This window comes from Eucyclogobius newberryi, unplaced genomic scaffold, assembly GCF_026437365.1.
Source record: "Eucyclogobius newberryi isolate DKJ021-1_F unplaced genomic scaffold, fEucNew1.0.hap1 SCAF_22, whole genome shotgun sequence".
NCBI classification, from domain to species: Eukaryota; Metazoa; Chordata; class Actinopteri; order Gobiiformes; family Gobiidae; genus Eucyclogobius; species Eucyclogobius newberryi.
In genome coordinates this window covers 15964010-15988033 of record NW_027315857.1, presented here as the reverse complement: position 1 = coordinate 15988033, position 24024 = coordinate 15964010, and the positions used below count along the sequence as shown (strand labels likewise).

The 24024-nt window shown below is 43.0% G+C and overlaps 1 protein-coding gene across 11 annotated transcripts in view; it reads left to right on the top strand.

The window, feature by feature from the left end:
- Window positions 1-24024, top strand: part of LOC140371727 (nuclear factor 1 B-type-like) — an 80617-nt gene that overhangs the window by 5253 nt on the left and 51340 nt on the right. The gene's annotated exons all lie outside the window — the stretch shown is intronic.

Below are 24024 nucleotides of genomic sequence, written 5' to 3'. Positions count from 1 at the left end.
TGGTTGCCACTGGCACCGGGCTTGGCATCAGAGCCTCTTTTGTGTCTTTTGTGGGTGCCACCGTTTTCTGCTTTGCATCCGCCGCATTCTCATCTGTTCAGTACTTACTAGGTTTCTCTTTTTTTAAATAAAAAGTATACATTGGTGGGATTGCATCATATAACTGCTGACTGTAGCAGCTGTTCTTTTAAAGAAATTGGTTTGTTGTGATCAAATTACTTATAAAGTAATTAATAATGTACAATTCAGAAGGGCATTATTTAGACTTAAGTGTAAATCTGCTCTCGACTTCACAAATAAATTCATTCTGATCCAGCATTACATTACGGATTAGAGCGGTTGCTTATCGCCGTCCACAAAATTTCTGCCGCCTGACACTTTGGCTGAAAGAAAATAGCATTTTTTCACTGGATCATAGAAACAGGCATTCTTTTCTTCGGTTTCGTTTTTGCATCTTTTCTTAGTTACCGAGCAGTGCCCGTCTCGAGACAATGCAGCCATATTGTGGTAGCGTGCGGCGCACCGCCATTTTGTTTTGCACTGTGCCAGGGAGGCAGGCGAATCACCAGTAATGGTTGTTAGAGGTTTGGAGGTTGGCATCAAACCCTCTTTGTCTGCTTGCAGCATGCCTTTGATTCGTTGGTTGGCATCCGCAATGCAGTGGGCACGTTGGAAAGTTTTTTGACAGTGGCAGAATGGAAGCCGATGCCTTTGTTCTGCTGCAATTGCACGAAACAAACAAACATACAATCAAACACAAAGAAAGTAGCAACCGGCTTTGGCTCACGCCAAATGTGGAGTTGGTGCAAAGCTCTAAAATGATCCACTCTGAGCTTTTAATATTGAACTCTCCCAAGTCTGTGCTGGCAGCCGAACAGTTCCACCCTGTTAGGTAATTGAGTAACAAAAAGTAAGGAGCCGCTGCTATTTACAACAGGACTTTTATTCTTTCTTATTTTTGTTCAAATCAATAAGTTCAGAGTGTATTTGTTTGAGATTCTGGTGGGTAGCTGCTGAAAAAGGTCGTGCGGTTGGCAGCGAGAGCTGTGTGAGAATAGGGAGGGCACTCAGCCCCTTGTTGTGGGGCACGTTGAGCCCGGCGGAGCGGCAGCCCCATGTGCATGCCCAGATGAATGCCCGCTGGGACTGGGCCGGGGGCAGGAGTGGGGGTTGTGCCATCTATTGTGCCAACTGGCAGCTTGTGTTCAATACAGACCCTGCTCCTGCTCTCTCACATGGTCGTTGTAGTTTTGGACACGTTTTAATAATCAAACGATACCAAAAACCAGGCAATGGTTTTTCAGCTCTGAAATCATCTTCTTCCATCCACCTGAACTCGTAGTTTACCATTCCAGTTTCACACGCTGATGGACCCGGCATGTGGATAACTGTCATGTCGGGGCACGTTTCAGGCCGTTGGGTTTAGCGTTCGTGAAGCACCAGATTTGTATATTTTTGTAACCGCACCGTGTAAGATGTGACTCATAATTGATCATTTTATTTTCATACAGTACACAAGAAGTCAGGTCAATGTACTTCACTGTGTAAAGGGGTGGTAAAAATATCAGGGGACCTTTCCATTGCTTGAAAGCCATGAAGAGAATAGCTAAGGGTTATCCTCTGGTAGAGTATAGAAGTCAGGGTCAAGCAGCTTTCCCATTACTCTCAGGCTGAAAGTTAACACGGCCATAAAACATCATTATCCGGACTCCCCCCACATCCCCTGACGTAACTCTTTTCACACCGTCATGATAGTTTGTGGAAATGGATGGATTACCTTCCCAATACATGTTCCCCTTGTTAACGGACACCCTGTTTTACGAGCGCCAGACTTAACCTCTGGTCCCCGGGTCACGACCTTTGCCGAGAGATGTGGCAGGGTGTCCTCTGAAGTTTAATTGAGCAAAGCAGATCAGTGGAAACAGGCCCGGGGCACGTGCAGGAGGAGGTTTGTGCCTAAAGGGGACGGCGTGGCAGGATCGTAAGCCCCCCTTGTTGACCTTGTCAGCAGAGGTCAGACCACGGCAGTCGCGGCGCACCGGTGGTCTCCCGGCAACTGTTTGTCTCCAGTTGTTCTGCTTGAGCTGGTGGTCGCCTGGTTCACTGACCTGACCTTTTCTGGAGACTCTACAGGGCTTGGGTTGTTCAATAGTTCAGTCAATACAGACATTATATTGACTGAAGCAAACGTGGGAAGATTTTTGATCAGAAGTTTATTAAGTTAAAAAAAAAATCTGTCAAAAGTGCTGTAAATTATGGCAAAACGGTATTGATGCATTTTAGAATCAAAAAAATAACTTTCGACGGAACAATCAAGACAAAAAAAGACCTAAATCCAAACTTGATCAGAATTATATCAGATAAAAAGCGTGATTTAACCATGTGTAAGATCATGTTTCCATTCAGTTTTATTTTAATATTTGAAAAGTACAGAAAATATATGAGTTTTAGCTTTGTTTGTTTGGCTATAATTAGTTTGCTTTGGTGATATTGTGTTTGCTGATATTAAACTGTTAAAACATATCCCCAACTATAGCCTCTCCCCCCTTCAGTCTAGTCTGTTGTTTAGTTTGCTGTGTGGGGCCCTGTTCTCTGGCCGGGTGCCTCGGGGCTGTGGTCAGTGTGAAGGCCTGACCTTCTCGGTCACAGTGGTGGTCTGGTGGTGGCACAACATCCATCCCTCTGTCCTCCAATCTTCTTATCCTCCTCTGCCATCACAAATCACACAAACACGCTCCCCTTTTCTTTCTTTCTTTCTCGCTCCCTGACCGTCCATAAACTTGAGTGGACGCACCTTCTTCATCATTGTTTGATATGAAAAAACAAAAACGTAATTGATTAATATAATGATTAGTGGGTTATTCTCGTCTCTAACAAAATTTAAAAACCCTGGATTAAGTGGTAAAATCTTAATCAGTCATCAAAACCTGGCCCAACTCAGGTCTAAACTTGGACTATAACAAAACATGAATTAAACCAGACATAAATTAGTCCTCAATCAGGCTAGAAACTAACCTATCCATTTAGACTAAACCAGGACTCAACCGTGCCTTAACCATCTCCTACAGCCAGGACTAGTCTAGATGCAAACCAGTCGGACACCACGACACACCAGAACTAAACCGCTCATAACCAGGACTCATTTGACGATCAAAAATGAACCAAACTTTGACTAAACCAACATCGCTTCATCTTCATCGTCTTTATATGTGGGGTTTTCCGGCCTTTAGCCCCTTATCCTCCTCTGCCGTCAGGAATCACCCAAGGCATGCCGCCTCCCTCCCTCTCTCTCTCTCTCCCTCCCTCTCTCCATCGTCTCTTCTCTTTTTCCTGGCTTCCCCTCAAGTACGAACCTCCTACCATGACAGCTGTCCCGGGGTGAAGCACTTGGCCAGAGAAAGACCAACTGGGTTAAAGCCAGCCTCAAAACTTACAGACGCTGCTCTACTGTTTCCCCTCATTATCTATCTAATTACATTACATAACTCTGAATACATTTTTGTCTGGACATTTGAGTTTTTATTGAGATTATTGTTATTTTTTTGGGCTGAAATAAACCCATTTGGGAAAACCTCAAAAGCAGGATTTGGAGATGTAGAAAAAACTCTTCGTGGTGAACCGTGCAACCTTGTGCTTAGCTCCTATCTGGACTTCCTTATTAGTATGCAATAGAGCCCGCGGTGTCTGGCTACCTCTCTCCCAGAGCCATAACCTATCGAACACATTCTCTCGCTCTAATCCACTTAGAACTCCCTCCCAGCTACACCGCTTTGCCTTATTGATTTCCGCTTCCCACTAAATGTCTTCCCGGTCTCTTTTTCTCTCTTAACCCGCAAGCTATTTATGTTTGCGATGTTTCTTTCTTTCCCTCGCTTCTGTTCTCAATGTGTGTTCTTTTGCTCTCTCTTCTTTTTTTCTTTTTCGCAAGTTTTTTTTTCATGTCATGTCTTTTTGGGTGCGCCTTTGACCGCGTTGTGTCTTCATCTGACTTTCTACTGTGGGTTTTTCTTCCCTTCAAATGCCTAACCTGAGCGCATTTGCCCAGCTCTGTGTGGCTCTTGTGTTATTAGCAGCGGGGTTTAGCGCCGGCAAATACCTCAAGGCTTAAACAGGCCGTGTTACCTCCTTAGCCCTTCTTTTGTGCGCCTTGTGTACATAAATCTCTATGGAAACGAGGCTAGTCCGCGCAGAGGGCACAGACAAATGTGGATGCTTTTCCTTTGTACTAAATTTACAACCCCTGCCTCCTCGGCGTAATTTCTCAAAAACGGGACAGAGCTCGAGCTGTGGATATTAAACTTAACATAAACCAACACAGGAATAAAACTTTTTTTGGGGGGGGTCAAATTAGCGTGAGATGCTGCGAGAGTTATCGCGGTTGAAATCGCTGTTTTGAATCGTCACAATTAGAAAATCGCAAAGGTTGCAGTTGTTTTTTGTAAAAGAGTTAATCGATTGACTTTTAAAGGTTTCTGAAATGCTTGATATTCTTGCATCGGTCCTGGAAGTGATCGCAACTATTGGTGAAGAAAGAAAAAGAAAAATTGCACTCAGAAGAACAAAGAACGCCAATGACACCTGCAGTTTGAGAAGCGTCTAGTCCCTGGTTAAGACCTCACTGCATTTTCCCAGGCTTTTTGGTGGAGAGAGAACCCCCAAAAGCATTTTCAAATCCCCACGAGGCCACTTGACTGGAGCACCGGCACCTCCCACTCCTCCCCCTCCATCCCCCCACCCCACTCCCCTGTCTGTCCTCTGGTCATCCCAAATGAAGACAAATGGGTACATTCACCCCCTATCCCAAGCACAACACTGTACCTCACTGTCCAAACTCACAAAAGCGCCCATAACCATCTCTTCTTTACATACAGTGTTTAGTGGTGCCATACAACGCGTGATAGTTCTTGGCCCAGGTGGTTGCTCCGAAGAGGAAGCTAATGTAAAGATGTTTTTTGACCTTTTATTTTCTCAAGTCAGCTAGACAGAAAAGCACCCCTCGAGTAACAGACTAAGACTTTTTTTCTTCCCTAAAAGCCAAAGTCCTCTTAACCCAGGAAGGGGGCCTTGTGAACAACTATTGAAGGAGTGAAAAAAAAAAAAAAATGAAAAGAGGTTGTGGGGCAGGGGTGCAAGCAGGGACAGACAATCAGTGCGGTTGCCCAGGAGACACTAACTTCTCTGTACGGCGCCCCCTACCCACCGCCGCCCACCCCTACACCCCCGCTATCCCACACTGCTTTGCCCCGTCAAAGTCTTTTCAGCTCAGACACTACCGATCAGTAGCCTGGAGTGATGGTTGTCTCCTCTTTTGTCTCGCTCGTACAGTACGGGCCATCGCGATGACAGCTCGACAAGACCAGGGGTGGACGGGGATGGAGGAAAAAGTTGCGCGAGATGTACTTTTGGGTGGGCATATTGATGTTCGGGAGGGAAGGGGGGTCGCGGTGATGGTGCATCCCTTGAGTATTTCTTTTTAGTGCGAGTGCGTAGGGTCATTGAGGGGATACGGTGTCTGGAGCTTGGGAATGGCCCGCTCTGAGACGCGCCCCCATTGAGTTGTCAAACATAGGGGCAAAGCGCATTCACTCCTCCCTCGCATATGTCAGGTTTACACACGGAAATGATGCCAAATTTTGGAAGCCGTAAACTCGATATATTATTACAAGAACAATAGGAGTCAAGGGTTGTTTGTGTAGAAGACAGTATTGGCAGAAGAAAGTGATTTCGTTAAGTTTGTAGAGACAACGGGCAAGACGAAGATGGCATGTATAATTTCAAATATATATACTTGAAGAACATACACGTTTATACTTTTGATTTTACTTGAATATTATTTTAAAATGTAAAATTCTCTGCTTCTTCAATAAGGTAAGCTGTCATGTTTCTGAAGAAAATCTCATTTCTGGCCACTTAATAGTAATAGCAGTTTTCAAAAAGTACTTCAATCAGTACTTTTACCACATCCTTAACAGTAATATTATTTTTAAAAACTTGTTATATAGTGTTTCTCTGTAGACATTGTGAGATCTTCCACTTACTCTAAGTTACTCTAAGCTTGCACGTTTCATAATGAATATAAAATAACATTAGTAATACAAAATTGCTAACTCTGATGTATTCAGTCTGATGGAATAACAATGTCAGCCCAGTGCAGATGTGTAGACATGTGTGTGGATATGAGAAAAGACCACTGTTTTTGTTGGGATTTATTAAAGACCGCTGCAGCATTAACAGCATGGTTAATGAAGCCCGTTATTTTTACTGGGCAGGAGCAGGCCCTGTTTCCATGGTGCCCACTGAAAGCCTATATGATCTGGCTCCGGATAGCTTGAATTCTTCTTAAATTGGCCCTCTTTCTCTGGGCCAGGGGTGTCCAAACTTTTTTTCCCCCCGAGGGCCGCATTTTGAAACTTAGACGGAGCAGAGGGCCACAGACGACCCGACAATGAAGTGAACCATTGGAAATCTTGCGTTTGATATAGTTTCGATGAGCCTCCACACCTTTAATAAGACTTTGAACGTTAATATTAGGTTTGTAGTAAAAAGTACAACTGTTTGCTGTTTGGACCAACTTAGCAGGAAGCCGGGGGGACCCCCCTGCTCTGGACAGTCCGCACATAACTCCTTGGGAAAACAGCTTCTCATAGGCAGAAGTGGCCAGTCGTAGTTGTAAGAGTCACAGTTGCATATGCAGTAAAAGTAGTCCAAACAATCAAGAAAATGTCGTGGACAACTTGAAATGATCACTTGAACATAGCTTAGAAAAATGAAAAATGCACGTTTCTTGAAAATCAAAATCCAGTTGAAGTCAAAGTTGAATTACCATAAACTGCTCATCTTAACCCACCACTATGCAAATACTTCTAGCCGAGAAACACGTGGAAAAAAAGATGGTCTTTTATTCTGCTTGCTCACCTGCACTTGAGCTCAAAAAGCCTGCATTTAGCTCCAGTGAGGCGCAGTGGATAACATTCACCAGCTCGCGTCTGCAGAAACATCGAGAGTGTTTTTAAAAGCTTGTGGTAGGTTTAGTCAAGATTGTAATTAGGCCTCCAACATGTGCACAGACCTACAAGCCACAATTACACCGTGGAGTTGTACCAAAAAATAACTTGGGTCGTCTTCTTTTGAGCCTCATGGAAATGAACAGGATCGTGGATGTGTTGCTATCTGTGTTAGTCATGTTTGGCCCAATTATACGATGACTATGCTAAACTTCAGCTGTGGCTCATATAACAGCCAGTTGTTTCTTGTTTTTTTTATTTTTCACCACCTGTATTCTGTGATTCCTATTGGTTAAACCAGTGAATATGACCCAGGGTGACCTACAGATGGCACTAAATGAGTAATTCACCAACTCCTGATGCTTTCATAAAGAGTCTGCGCGGCGTTTCCCACGAACATCTTCATCTACTTACACAGTTCACAAACTATTAGATGCTTTGGCAGACATTTTCTCTCTCGTTTTTCCTGCAAAAACCTCTGGCTGTAACTTGGGTTGCCATGTGTGTCTTGTTAAGGGCAGTTATGACAAATGGCAGCAGCTGTACAAACTAATCTCTCTGTAGCTTTCACACATGGCGCCCAATTAACAATGGACCACTGTGGGGCCCTAATCCGCGGTGCAGCCATCCTCCGGTTCTGCTCGCCCAGCCAAGCGCCCCAGGAGACTCTTCCCCGCGCCGCCGTCCTGCCACAGCGCCTAACTCCATTCAGATGGGAGCAGGGTGCGCGATCGCTCGTTTCCATGTCAGGAACTACCGCACCCTGGTAACTACGGCGTATGAGCGCGGTGACTTTGACGCTTGGTCCACTTGACGTGACACTTACTTAGCAGTTTTCATCATCTTCTAGCAATGTAGCAACCCTATAAAGCTAGTGTAGGAGCTAATTGTGGTGACTGGGTTGGCAGAGGTTAGGTGACACCAAGCCTCAGTTGTGTTTGGATGTTCGGTGGAAACAAGGATTCGCCACCATGATTCGGTTTGCCCCAGGACAGTTGTGGCTACCGTAGTTTACCGTCAAAAAGTCTGCAAACAAATCCTGCTTGAATGGTATTTAAACTCTGACTCATTTGTGAAAAGTAATCAATTGCGAACCCTTATTTGCCATTTGTGTTTCAATAATAGGATTCTGCGTCCAGGAGAATTGAACAAAAGACAAACTATGTATTTCAGAACATGTTTGCAGGGATCTAAACTACAGGGTCAGCAGGTTTTATGCGTCATAAGACAGATATTTGGTTGATTGTGGGGGAAATTACGATACTACAAAAATGACAGCCATTGCGATTTGCTAATTGCGTCTCGACCCTTTCCCCCGACCTCTTCTTAAAATAATAGCTTTACTTACAGTTCAATCGCAGTGACTTTTCTCAGATAGCGTTGCCGGGATTCAGTTACGAGCCGTGATGAAAGGCGCTCAGTATTTTGAGTACACTGGAGTGGTAGAACTAACTCACATCTATTCTGCTCGTAGGCATATAGGCATTACCATAGCTGCAGCTGCTCTTGATAGATTTAGTAAAGTGGATTGAGCAGCGGTGGGTGGGAGCCGTGCGTGCGTAAACGCGTGTGTCATATTGCGATGCTGTCAGTGGGCATATTTCCAGTAGTTGATGATAAACTGCTGTTTTCTTGGGGCCCAACGCGAACGCACTGTGTAATGCACTTATATGTGGAGGCAGAGTGCACTGGGTTCCCCACGCTCTCATGTTAATGTATGTAAAGGCTGAGAAACCTGAGCCAAGAGTCTTTACTTAAGTCTTCATGTAAACTTTGAATTTGTTTAGGCATAGCTACTGCACATGCAAAGGCAGAGCTTCAACTTTCCTTAAACGTTTAATATGCAAACATGTGCAAAGGTATAAAGTAAAGAGGTGTATTAGAATAATGGAATCACTAAGAAGAAGACTTTAGCCAAAGCACTCACTGCAAATTATGTCGTATATAGAGAAAGCGGGGCCATATTTATGTATTTATTTTAGCTAGAAAACTCTTATATCTCTCAATGCGAAATCAGCTGGTATGCCTACTTTACTTAACTTTCCTATGCATATTTAATACTGTCTTAGGTCCATTGAAATCCTTAAATGCTAGAAATTGATGCAAGTGTGAACTGTTGTTATGACATTTTCCCTTCTCGGACGGCGAACAAAGCCACGAACAGGAGCGGCAAAGGCGGGCGGTGAAGGGTCGACGGACATCAGGAAGGCGATGCGGTCCCTTGCCAAATCTATGACATGAATGAAACAAATGGACATAAAAAATTAAAATGGTCGGGGTGTGATCTCTGGCAGGCCGCTGTGAAATCGGTGCCAACTTTTATGAATGGCAAAACCGCTGCTGAGCTCATAAAAACGGGGGAGAAAAAGAAGAAAGATTTGACTTTCTTTTTTTTTCTTCCCTCCTTTCTTTTTTAATCTGCCATCCAAAAATAATTAAGCAAACGCAGGCCTTCTGGTGAGTCTGGAAGAAGCCACAAGACACTTGACTAATATCGCGGCGCAGAGGGGGACGGCAACACACTGAAAAGATGAGGAATAAAGGCCATTTTTAGAAGGGGGCACTGGTGTTACAGTTCGAATAGTTACAGACAGCTATTTATCTGAACCACTAAGCAGCAACTTCTTCCTCAGCTCATGGTATGTTTTTGAACCTATGCATTGACCAGTTAATGATTATTATTCCATTACTAAATTGGTTAACAGTTATTTAAATGATTGATTAATTGTGATTGCTTGCTGCAGCCCTAATAGGATCTAAACAAAAAAACAAGTATGGAGTAAAAACCAAGTCAATTCAAAGCAGGACGTCCAAAACTATGATGAAAATATGTGAAAAATGATGATAATAATATACAGGGAAAAACCAACACAGAACTCTCTTAGCAAAATTCCTACATTGTAATTTGGCAAAGTCAGACATATCATGTTACTTTACTTAATGAATAATTGCCTTTTTTTGAATTGAATGCATTGATACACTTTAAATATATATCAAAACAGATGGATACAAATCACCTTTATCCTGTATTTATTCGTCATGCGCCTTGTCTTTCTTGTACAGGATGAGATGATGGAAAGAGCAGGCCGGTGGGTCAGATTTATGTTTATATATAGGACTTGACCAGGGAACAGGACGGGACACTACCAGCAGGCGGAGGGGGCGTATCGCATGCACCCTATCACGTACGCCACATCCAGCATGACAACAAGCGCTCACTTTGTAAAACAGTAAATAATAAGAACTGTCGGAGCCGCTTTGTAAGGGAGTAACAGTAGAGGAGCTTACGATGCGCGGGGTTCTCGTCGTACTGTTTGTTCCTTGGTGTTTGTGGAGCTGCACGTTTACCTTGGAGAGTTAAATGTGTTGCTTTTGCACATTTACACTTTGTCGTAACACATATTTTCATCATAGTTTTGGACGTCCTGCCTTGAATTGACTTTTGGTTTTTACTCCATACTTGTTTTTTTGTTTAGATCCTATTAGGGCTGCAGCAAGCAATCACAATTAATCAATCATTTAAATAACTGTTAACCAATTTAGTAATGGAATAATAATCATTAACTGGTCAATGCATAGGTTCAAAAACATACCATGAGCTGAGGAAGAAGTTTTATGACTCAAATTGAGCCACAATTGCCTGAAAATGAAACAGAAAATGTGGAAATTGAGAGTATTTGATGAAAAAACCCTTTTTGTCCATAAATGTGCTCCACCAGGATCTTCAAACTGCTTCACATCGCGGGTTAATCTGGGTCAAATTCAGTAAACATCTTTTGCAGTTCTAAACAACTAATCGAAAAGGGTAATCGCTTGACTACTAGACTAACCGATTAGCAAAATGATCGTTGGTCGCTGCCCTAGATCCTATGTATGCTTTGCTTGTCTGAAACCCTATTTCTTCATGCAACTTCTTGAAGGGTTTAGAGAAGCTGGACATAGCCGTAGCACTACACTGTTGCTTTTGTTTCAGTTGTTTTATGGGCCGATTTGTATGCCATCAGCATCACCTACTGACCGCTCACAAAGCTCCCTCTGTTCACAGGCAAAATGCTCCAAAACAAAAAAGTGCTTTAGCCCATTATGTCAAATCAAAGCAACGTTATCAGCGATCAACATATTCTCACCAAGAGACACAGGCGCAAAAGAATGCTCCATTGACTGATACTGCCTGCCAGGCCAGTCGCGCAGATTTTTTGAAAGAAAAGACCAGAAGAACGCCTCAAACCCACCCAATACTCAACTCAATACGTTCTGTCTGTGCGTTTCCTACAGCTCTGGAGAGAATGTTCGATAGAAGATGAGACACAGTGAGGCTTTTCTCTGTTCACATTATATATTGAAGTATATAAAGCAGCAACGGAAAACAAAAATACTGCAACTGTATTTCAAAATGAAGAACTGTGTGCGAAGACATTGAGTATTCGTGCCGAGCTGACAATACGTTCATTATCAAGCAATTATTTAATGGACCTGTCTTTATATTCTATTAGCTTAACTACTCTAAATTGTCACAGATCTTCAAAGAAATGGAATTGGCCTGGAAATGTTGTCAGACTTAGATTAATTTATTTTCTTGCTTGTAGGACTGCAACTATTAATTGGAAAAATCTGTAATTACTATTAAAATGACTGTAATCGTATTTTGATAACGATGTTTCCGGGCTATACAGACTCTAAAACACAAGATCCTTCTCAACATAACAATATTAAATCAAAAGTTAAAAAAAAAATCGGAATAATACACTTTATTCTGTAATATTCTCTATTTTTTTATCTAGTTAAAAATGTACTTTGTCCATAGAAACTCAAAAAAAACCTGTGAACTTCTAAAACAGCCGTTAGTTTCTTCGCTCGTTTCTAGATCCCCTCGAGCTGTACGTCTTAATACTTGTGGGATCTTAAAAGGGGAGGGGTCCTGACTGAGGAGGTATTGTTGAGGTGCTGTCCCATGCTGGGGGGGGTCGGTGAGGAGGGAGGAGGGGGGGTAAGCGGGACCGTCACCTGCCAGACTGCTGGAATGTTAATGCCGTGGCGCTGATAATTGGATTTTGTGCACACCGTCTGTGAGGAACATCCAGCAACTTTACCCCTATTATTGTCCCAACCCGGCCCAGGACTCTCAATAGCCCCTAGTCTAATGTTTATACAAGTACTCACGTCTCAATAAGGACTGTTTACAATGTGTGTGAGTGGAGTGGGACGAGTTGAGTGTCAGATTATCGAGATTGGCCGACTAGAAAGAGATTTGTCCGGCCTTAAAGTTGGATTTTCAGTCGGATTTTTTTTTTCACAGGTTTTTTTTGGCACTGGAGCCTGTGTTGATATTACGCTCTCTGGACTTCCTTTTTTCCAGCGAGGCCTCGGCACCGCCCACTTCAGGGTCAAAGGTCACGAGGAAACGTATCGACGGGGCGTGTACGAGGCGTACATGATCCCGGGATCATTAGGGAAGTTATGGCTCTTGTTTTGCGGCGGCGGTGGGGGGGTGAGAGGGGAGAGGGAGTGGGCCGGGGTGGCTGTGACGCACTGCTTTTCCCCCCTTTGGCCTCCTGTGCTATTTCCACTGTAACGGCTTGAGCTGGTTAAAACGTCTCGGGCTGCACTGACCTAAATTCCACATATTCACCTCAGAAGACCCTTAGCCTTAGCCAGCCAACATTTTTTTTTTTTTTTTTTTTTTTACATCGACTATGGTCTGCTCCATTCTGTGGACGTATACGTTTTCGCGCTCCAAAGTTCTCCTTCCTGTACATAAGGAAGCCGTGTATGAAAACGGTTATTCCCAGCCGTAATGTTTCCCCCGCTCCAAACAATGACAGAGCCTTTTTTCAGTTTTTTGGCACACATTCTTGTTGTGGTTAGATAAACAACCACTAATTGCATTTAATCTCTGTAAAAGTAAGGCATTTGGAACAATTACTTTGGTATGTGTACAAAACAGCTGTTGTGGGGAATTTTATTCTCGCTTTCAGTCTTGAATTTAATTCATTTGGTTTTGTCTCACTGGTTAAGAGAAAAATAAGAAAGTCGCTACATTCATTTGTGCAAAGGGTTGTTGCAGGCTTTGGTGACGTTGTCGAAATCTAAATTTGTTCAAGTTTCGATTTTTGTTCCTTTTTTACCCCCTTCATTTGCCTCTTAGTTCAATTTTTTCATTTAGCCTCTCCTTTTGTCCAATGATTTGTGAGCCGTTGCGACTGGATTCTATTGTTGCCTAAAATACCAAGAGAGGCACCTGCAAGTCAGGAACAGCTATTCATCTTTTATGCTATTCTAGTTTAAACAGCTATTCTCTTTTTAACCTGGCAGTGGTTGAATTGTGTTATTGCATAAACACAACTCTGGAGTGATCAGTCACGTTTGGGCAATTGTAGTCATTCGAAGAAGACGGCCAAGCGCGCACCAGCCAACCAAAGCCCTGCGATCCAAAAGGAGAGAACGCACAGTCACAGGATCGTTTCTATGTTTCTATGACACAATAATTAAGAGAGAATTTAGATCACGTTCTAAACTATTTTGAATTAGTCCTTGTTTTGTGCCAATTCAGGCTTTAGTCCTAATAAGTTCTTGTGATGACCTGGTATAGTCCTGTTAAAAACCTTGGGGCTGGATCTGGTCGTACTTGAAAAGCCAATATTGACTCAAGAAGTACTCGGTGTGAAGAGTTTGTGTGCCAGTGTTGCAGGGGATTACCAGATTTCCTTTCGCTCGATAAGTATAATGTCTAGAAAGTATCTCAACGATCGAGAAAGTTGCATGTTTTAAAAAAGGAACGAAGAACCGGACAATCGCATAGAAACAAAGGCTAAAACAGGTCTGAACCAGGGCAGGGATTCAAACAGGACTTAATCAGAAAATATATCAATTCAAATTCTTTAAGTTGTCCATACCACCAGACAAAACTAACATATTCTTAGCAGTACCTGTCCCACAACTTTAGTATCACTTCAACGCACTGAAAACCCCCCCCACAAAACATCGCCGCTAACTTGTGATGAAGTTGCTATATCATTTGTTTGACCTGAAGTGCTGCATTTGTTCAGTATACATGATGAGGTGTTGCAAAACGCGCGCTCGCACCGTGTCTCTCCCGGCTCACCCGCCACCTGTATAAACAACAGCGCTATTGCGAAACGGCTACAGTGAAAGACTCTTCCCGGCCTGTTGTCAGAATGAGGTCAGCGAACACTACTCCTTTCTCTCCCTTTTTCCCTTCTTTTGCTTTGGCATGTGCTGCTCGCTGTACTTTTGGGCGATCCAGCTATTGCATTGGGAGCCCGGGCCTATGGGAGGACTTGCAGGTAGCCTATACCGGCGTTTCCCAAAGTACGCAAGCGCTTACCAGGGGATACTTCCATTATCAGTTTAGAAAATATGCTCTTCTAATCATTGCAATTTCTGATTTAGAGTTTGGATTCTGTTCAGATTTTGACCACGTTTTGTACACGGCGTCATGGAGCGTTTCCATTTGAGGGAAGACTCAAAAATGAACTGTGAATCTACAATACATGTACAAGTATCACGTATTTTAGATCATTGTAGTTCAGATTATGTTTAAATAATTTCACACATTGCTAATTAGTAGTTGGGCATTCAAAGTGTGAGTATTTGAGTCGATTGCAACTAAACTTAACTGCAGTTCTAACTTTATTCTTGATGACATTTGGTCGGACAGAAGGTGACAACTCCAAGAAAAGGTGTTTTGTTCCCGAAATTAATTGAAGTAGCCGACGCAGGAAGATGTTTTTACCACTTGTCTGACACCATCTAACCCTTGATCGGTTTACCCTATCGTTGCCACACACAAGCCCTCTCAGTGACGCAAGGGCCCCCACATGTATCGTATGCTAGCCGGAGTCGAATCCGCTAATCACCGCCGCGCACCCTGCACGGAGAACGTCATGCTCCCAGAGGCACCGCTCCATGTCTGGGACGCTGTAACGGGATCTCCAGAGAGGAGCACAAAATGGGCGCTTTGTGTCCCAAGATTTGTCCAGACAAACTCAGATAAGGAAACCCGGCAAGGGCGAGCTTGTGCAAATAACCTTTAATCTAGGTCAGGCCGTGCGATATGGGCTGCGGTGTGGTGCTAGGCTAATGACCCGCGGTGATGGTGACGTCAGTGATATGGAGTTAATGTGTTTGTAAGTAAGTGGCTATTAGTTTTGCAGCGTCTTTAGGTGGAGGGCAAATACAGAGGGTCGTTTTGAAGATGCTGCCGTAGTTTTGTTGGGGAAAGCTTGGAAAAAACAATGTTAATTTACTGGAAAAAAAGGATTTGCTTTCCTTGACACGTACCAAATGTATTTCAGTAATATGTTGAAATGAATTGAGGACAGTTACACTTATACTTTGGCTTTACCATGGACGAACATACCGTATTTAAGAAATGGTTTGATTTTGAACTAATTTATTCCATGTTTAGGTAGTGTTTGTCTGCATTTCTAGCAAAAGCATGCCCAACGCCTCTCTAGCCCCTGCAGCTACTTTACTTTTGTCTTGCCACATTTCTCAACATGTCCCCAAATAGTTTGACGGGGACAGGACCAAGATCACTACACGGACCATATGTGTCAGCAGACCGCAAAACGCTGAAGCTATTACTTGGCCCACTTTCCTTCAAATTGAAAGCAGGAGCCAGCAACAGCAGCGGCAATAGCTAGTTTTGGCTACAGCGCAGAGAGGTCTGAGCGTGCCGACGAACGCTGGTCAGATGGTAGCGCTCGTGCTAACTCGTTGACGGCTAATGTCTCGTTGTCATACGGTCAATGCCTTCCTTTTACGACCGCAAAGTGATGTCTTTCAAGTTAGCAAGTGTCTCCGCGTAAGTGAGTATTGGCACAGCTCTGTCATATATGTTGGTTCCTCGTTCCCCATGATTTGTTTCAGGAGCCGAAGTTTATTTGTGGTTGCTGGAAGCGCACCAGTTGTAAGATTGAGTTACATGTATCTCTTGATCATATTATATTAATGATGAAACCATTGTCCAACACCCTGTTATTGTAAATTGCAACATAACACTTCCACTGTTCGGATAAAAGAACTTAATATAATCAGTCCACTTTTTTAGCTTGTGGCTGTTGTATTTCTCGCAAATGTATCTATCTAATGCATTAGTTGAGGGTATTGTGTTACTTGTATTACCTACATAAAGCATTATTGCTGACATTCTCCTGTTGTATGCTATTGTTCTATAATACCAGAGGGGGAAAGTAATTATATGTTTTCTTTATTTTGTCTCATTTAGATTTTATGCACAAAAAGAACACTGTCAAAAAGTTTTATCTTTTTATTTTTTGCAAAGTAAAAGATATTTGTGCTGAAGCTGTGTAGCACAAGAAGTAGGAGCTGTAGTAATGATAATGCGATCTTAGTAGTTAGTAGCATTTGTTAGTGCTATTCTGAAATGCATTACTCTAGTATTAGTTGATCAGTTTGCAATGAACTGTGTGAATTTTAATCCTGATGAACATAAACTCAAACTGCAGTAAAAACAAGCAATATAATAACTATAATAGTTATGATAGTACTAAGTTATTGACTTTACTTCTTAAACGGAATTAAACAGTCTATGTTTACTCAGTAGGCACTGACTGTACAATATCCCCATTCATCTTGTGTGGTGGCCTTATGCATGTTTACCAGGGATACATAGTCAAGATAAACACAACACATATCAGCCAAAGTGATATCCTTGTCTTCTAGCCTCCTGTGTGTCTTGTAATCTTTTTTTATTTCATTCTTTCCTTGGCGGGACGACCGGCGGGTGCTGGTTGGATAGGAGACTTATCTTCAAGCGCGTCTGTCATCTGCTCCCTCAGACAGAGTGCTCTTTCATTCACCGGGCTCAAAGAGGGTTCACACAGATTTAAGGAGTGCATTGTTTGTGCTCCACGATGCTTAATCACTTTTGATTGGACACCATATTAAAACGCAGGCCTCAGACGGGACGGCAGAGGGGGAAATCTAAAGGAGCGCCGTTGTCCCATTGGGTGCAAGATGAGTACAAAGACAGGGAGTTAAGCCTGTGGTTCTTAAACTTGATGGCAATAAAAATATTTGGCTTCACAAGTACCATATCGAATCGACTGAGATGTAGCTAAATAGGGACTAGCCAAGGTTTGAAAGGAAGAATAAGAAGAAGAAAAGCAGAAAACTTGACTCTTTGATTTTGATTTAAATCACTAAAAACTGATTGTCAATTACTGCGACCTGGTCACGAGACAGTACAAGTTAAAACAGGATTAAACTGGGACTAAAATGGGTTTGAATCAGGACTAAATCAGGACGTCAATCTCAGAGACTCCATGACCCTCACCTTATTTAGACCCACCAACTTCAGCCAAGACAACAGTGAAACCAAAGACCTATGTCACACATGGCTTTACTTTAAAAAATCATCTGCCCTTTGGTTTACAATGCTGGCCCTTTCCTTAATAATAATAATAATAATAACTTTTATTTATATAGCGCTTTTCAGTGACCCAAAGACGCTGAACATAATAACCAGGTATTTAGACACAGGTTGAGCCACTTTACCTGTCCTGCTTTGGCTTTACATGAGGTGCTGTTTATCACTGATGCACTTTAATAAACCAGGACTAAACTGGAAGAAAACCTGGGCTAAAATACGTCAACGTCCAGAGAAATCTGAGCCAAGAAAAATGTAAACCAATACTAAACCAGAACTAAATTTGAATTACATTTTATACAAACCAGGACATCTTTGAGCTTATGGGGCTAAAGTGGCAAAAAAACCATAAACCAAGACCAAACCAAGACTAAACCAGGATTTTCCCTTTCCCCGCACAGCCCATTCGACTATAGACCCCTGATTACTCTGACTGTTTACATATTCCATAGAGTGCCGTGGCAGAGATAAAGCCCTCTTGATTCTTATCCCCCAGCCACAATGTGCAAACCACTACGTTATAATGTAAACCAAACGGCGCAGCTGCCCTTTCATGTCTCAAGTGCCAGCGCTGCGTGCCGAGCCGTGGTTTTGGAGAGCTCCGGTTTTAAGTGGCATCAGTTAAATTGGAGTTCAGTCCGTCATACTTTTTTGGCGGGAGTCTGAAAAGTACATCGCTGTTTTCGGATTCTACAACGCGGTGATGGCACTCTCAAAAATCCACAAAAACCTGATCATTTGTAGCGGTGGCAAAGGTCCATTATCCTGTTATATATTTGTCCAACAGAATCTGTTGTCTAACTCCAGCCTATTGAAGATTGATTGTAGAAAGTTACCCGCGTAGCCAAAAGCCATATACTTCACATATGGTGCACGGTGCCGTGTTTTTTGGGAAAGAGCGTTTGCGTTAAGGGATGGGCGTTTTGATATGAAATGTGATTAATGATCCCGGCATCGGCACAAAGGGGGGAAGTTTTTGCAGGTTGTGGGATTACGCACGAGGCCGGCTGGGAATCTTGGCATTAATTGGCCTGTTTCTCCAGTGGCTTGGCGGAGTTCTCCCGCCACTCTCCTTGGCGGTGTGTGTGCGTTATCACTCTTGAGGTCCTTTGCAGTAAATGTGTCACAGGAAAAAACTGCCGCGGACTATAAATAGCTTCAAGTTCAACCATGTGCGTTTCCCATCATCTCGCATTTGGGCTGCAGAGTGTCTCGGGCCACTTTGCATTATTAAAGTTTGTAATGAATATCAACTGTCGGAATAATCAAGAAGGAGGTTTACTACATAGTGTGGCGTGTAAGGGGTAGAGGGGTTATTAGAAAGCGATGAAATACAAAATCTGTCTTGTATATGCTCCATCGATTCAAAGTGCAATTTTGCAATGCCAGTTTCCTCTCAATACCCCATATTACAGAAAAGATTGAATTAAGTCAAGTTAATGTAATGGTTCATCACTCAAAAAAAAAGGTTGGCATGGTGGCTACATGGTCAGAACGTTTGCTAGAACGTCCTGGTTTCCATGCTTGTTCTTTAGATGTGGGCAATAGGAAAAATGGCTGTTAGGTGTTTTTCTGACAAGCTTTTCCATTTCAATATGTTTTTATTGTACAATTCTGTTCAGAGTTAATATTTTACACGTGTCCAGGAAATACTTAACCGTAAAGAATCACATAAATTTCATAACATGTTTGTTCAGGTTAAATTTCAGAGTTAGCCAATTTAAAACAGAATAAAACTGGACATTTTGTTGTATGTTGTAGTAAATAATAGCAGTCTTTGTGATTTGCTTATTACTTCCATTAAAATTGCGATTTTGATTCAGTTACAATCAATCTTGACGCTCTAGTTCTCAAGCTCTTCCCATTCATAATTTTCTTGCTAGTATACAATTTACTAATCTCAATTGTGACAAGAAACAACAACAAAACCAACTGCATAGCCATTATTTTTCTCATATCTCAAAACCGTATTCTTCTTTTCGGTTCAAACATCTGGAAGTGCCGTTATGCTGCAGTTTGCGCCACACCCCTCGTGCTGAGGTGAGTGACGGTCTGCCTCAGGGCCGCCGCTCTTCATACACAACCTGCTGTCAGGACACACAATACACACACACACACACACACACACGCTGTCCTACCCTGTTTTTTAAAGTTTACAGAACACGCTGTTCACCTATTAGGCTTTGACATCTATCATAATGAAAATGCATCCGTCAAGCTGGGTTCAACGGATGCTATGTCAACAAACTAACAGTCAACTTCATCATCAACAAATAGGATCACGTCGACTGCTTTCACGGACAGAGAATGATTGATTAAAGGGCATAAACCATCACGAAGGCAGCGGACCCAGCCTCGCGAGGGTATCAATTTTGCGATTGGACTAATTGTCGTATCAATATCGTCAAAAAAAAACATTCACTGACCTCTCGTTGCATGAAACCTTTGCTCTAATTGCACGGAATAATGTGATAATATCAACTGATCCTTTCAAGAAACAAAGCGTTCCCATGTAGCGCCCTGCAAAGTTAACACTAAAACATTTCCCGTCCTCCGTGTGGATGCAGTCAGTATTGTTGCTCGCTAATCTTGCAACATAACGGCGTTTCAAACCTATACCAGAACAAATATATTGTATATTTTGATCGAGTTCAACCTCAAATCCAGTCCAGGCGTCATTTCTTGCAAACAGACAAGGAAACAAATAATGCGCGCTGTAGGAGCGAGCGCGTCCGACGTGTCGACCCGAGCTTCTCGACTCGGTTTCGCGCTTCTCCGTGGCTTTTATAAATCTAAGCTTAATCCACCCACTACAAGCTCATCCCACTTAATTTGTTTGCTTCATGTAGATTCTCCAGTGACATCTAAGCCATCACGTCAACAACCCCAAGTGGCTCCTAATTCTGTGAACTGAATCTCTATAGCGCTGCTTTGATGCTGCCTTTATTATATGTTATTTCCCCCCCCCCCAGCCCTTATTCTTGTTTACTCTAGTCGAATGATAAAGTTGCAGCCTGCTACTTACTTGGTCACATGGGCAAAGCCGAGGCCCACTTTAATCAAGAGACGTAAGAGTGACCCATTTCGATCTCAAGCGAATTCGTCGTTCGAAAGCGAAATAGCTGGGACGAAACACGCATTTAGTCAAGCGCCCTCTGCCTCCATGACGTCAGATATTGAAAATCCCGCCTTTGTCCTTCGCCGTTTGTTCCAATTGACTCCGGAATCCGCCGTAAAGTGTAGAGGTGGATGTTTTACGAGGTGCTAATGATCTGCTAATTCTCAAGGAAAAGCAAAGTGACCAGTTTGTTCAGACGGGGTGTTTACTATCTATTGACCTTTGCCCTCTCCGTGTCAGGGGCAAAGTCAGAGGCGAGTTGACGGCGCGCTAACGCTGTGGCATGCCGACAGGGCGCTGCTACCGCTGCAAATAACCAGAGCATGACTAGACCTCATTATATCCCTATTATACGTACATTAAACTAATCATTTCCACGCAGCCTGATAACTTCAGATATTAAAATATTTGTTTTGGATTATTTAAGGCTTTAAAAAAACTGAAATGGCTGATCAAACAAGAGGTGATTTAGTGTCACAATGTTTCCTGCTTCCTACCTTTGTGTGTCGGAGCGGGTGCGGCAGCGGAAACATGGCGGGCTTCGACGAGGAAAGGAAGTGTGCTGTCAGAGGCGATCTGTTGCTACCTGTGTTATTCGAGCAACAGACGCTCACTACTTTGGACCACAAAGTATCCGGGGGACTAAATAGGTCAAAATCTTTAATCGCAGATGTTCATAGTGTGTTGTTTTTCCATTCAACAACAACAGTCCCAAGTCAAGGTCTTAAAAGTCTGCTGTTGCATGGTCCGTCTCTCGTCTCCCACATACTGTACAGGCCTCTCCTGTAACCTTGAGAGAAGCCCGCACAGGCCCCAAGTTCACTGAGTGCATGAGGCATATTTTCGCTGAGCGTGCTTGGACCGCCCCTCTTAAACCCCTCGACCCCCCCACCTCCCTCTCCCCCCTTTGCTCCCCCTCGACCCCCCTGTCCCACTCCTTACCATACATACAGTACATACAGCGCCTTTTTTCCCCCTCCCCTGCTCTCTTCCCCCTTTTCTCCTAAAGAGGACTCCCTGTAGGCCTCGCCTTTCACAGCGACTGCAAAGGAAATACATTATGTGTAAAAAGAATTCCATATGGTGTCATACGATCTGTGTAATTCTCTCGCAATTGATAAAAAAAAAAAAAGTAACCTTCTACGCACAATTCCGTCTTTGTGGAGGTACTTACAGTTTCGGCACTCGGTGTTCTGAACTCAGACTCGTTTTTTTTTTTTGTACTACTTTTGTGATGGTGAAGATTTTGCCAAAACGCCTCCAGCTTGAATAGTTAATAACTTTACTTTGATCAGTTGAAAATTGAAGGTTAGCTGGCACGTCACAACACATTTGATTTCGAAGTTTAATACATTACGGTAAATATTGAAGACAACTCAGAACAACTTTTAACTCCCTTTTCTAAACCATATTACGATTAAAACATAAGATGTAAGTTTTTTTCTTCTTCAACAGAGCACGTCCTGGTTTTCAGAGAATAAAACACTATAATTAGATGCAGACAACACACAGTGGTCTCTTTTTGAGCCTAAGAGCAAAACATTTTACTTTATTACATGGAAGGAAATCATGTACAGCCTCTTTATGTATAAGTAAAATATTCAACCCTCTACACAACAAATATAAATTCATACATAATCATCCCACCCAAAAATATAGTTCATGTCTTATATTCAGGTCAAAATAGTAATAGTTATGACAGGCGTTTGGATGTTTAATAGATATTTTAGTTTGTCCCGTCTCTTTTTTGGAGGTTTGTGGACTCTATCAGCTGGTTCTACGGGGGCCTCTCTTCTTGGCTGGCGGCGTGTATTTGTGGCAGTCCTACGGTAGGGCTGTTCCAGGTAACAGCCGTGCCAAGTTCAAGTGGCTTGGATCGAGCGTCGGCACCGCACATGGGAAGTGTTTTGAGCCGAGCTGCCAACCACTCACGCTAGTCTACAATGAGGAGTTTCCTCGCGGAGTACCATAGTGTCTTTTACATGTGAGCGGGCCCCGGGGAGGAGATGTACATGCGTATTTACTGGCAAGGCATTATAGAGGTGGCCTTTTTGATATCTACACCAGTCCTCATGATGCAACGCTGTAGTAGGAGAATGCAAAGCCTCTGCATAAATGTTGCTCCTTTATTAGATTAAGTTGATTAATTGGATTGTAGATTTTACAGCAGACGTTACGTGAAATTATTGCTAGCATTTTATCTGTATTATTTTTTATTTTATTTTATTTTAAGATTACCCTGTAGATATGACTTGCGCACGGTGTATCACTTTTTCATTTTGATAATTTTGTTGGTTTGCAGTAGCATTTGTTGTTCAGCAGTAGCATGTTTTCAGAAATGTACAATCTCCATGTCTTGGTTATCAGACAAAATGTATAAATACATCAATATCTCTCTTCAAATCCATAGCTTTCTTAACTTCATATTGGCTCCACGTAGTTATGAGTCGGAAGGTAACGATACTGTTGAAAATGGAGTATAATTTGGCAAGATTAAAACATTTCCGTTAACATTTGACGCCTCTGTGTAGATAAACACACACACTACGCAGTCCGCTTCCTCAACCTATGCATGGCTTGTTACTTGTTGTAGAGGCATTCAACTCCATCTTACAAATCAAATGGGAATTGTCTACTTTTTTGCTCGGAGCTTTGGACGCCGGCAGCGCTCAACATAAATAAAACAGCTAGTCCCGGGACGGCTTGGCTTGCCCCCTGGACTAGAACTGCATCTACCCTTGGCCAATATTTACCCCAGCCTTGTTTGCCCTCTCACCTACCCCCCTGATCTTCGCAAATGATCTTTTGGCACCTCGCGAAAAAGAGAAAACAGCATGCTTTGGGTGAGCGAAAAGGCGGTGGGTAGCCGGCTGGTAAGAGGGGCGCGTATGAGCCCTTTGCGTCGTATCTTTGAGTGGACAAACCCTATCAGGTTGAAGGAAGTAGAGGAAGCTAGAAAGCAGTGCCGGGAGGGTCGTGCAAGCGAGCCGGAGTCAGGCGTGTGGGTGGGTTACCAGGAATACAACAGCAAACAGAAAAGAAAATGGGGAATTCCTGCTTTCTAAACCGAGCGGTGGAAAAAGTGACGGCTCGATTTTAGCTTCATGTCGCTCCATGTCAAAACGGCCAAGCATTGCCGTCATCTGTGCAAATATTTCGAGAGATTATGACTCGGGAGCCTCGTGGGAAAGGCTTGAATCGGCTCACTGAAGACGAGGCGACTTAAATGATTTGCCGTTCTCAATTTGGCAAATGTGCAATCACAAGACCACAATATTTAATTAAAAAAAGGAACCGCCAGGTAAGGATCGGTGGCGTGCTCCTTTGTTCTCGGTGTCATCCTCGTTACTGGCATCGGTCCAGTTGTGACCGAAAAACAAAGGCGCTATACAGTCTCGGTCTAAATAGTGATGGAGGAAGGATCGGGCTTGCCATGCCTGAGGACACAGCATGCTGCAGAGAACACACACCTCTGTTGCATTCCTAGA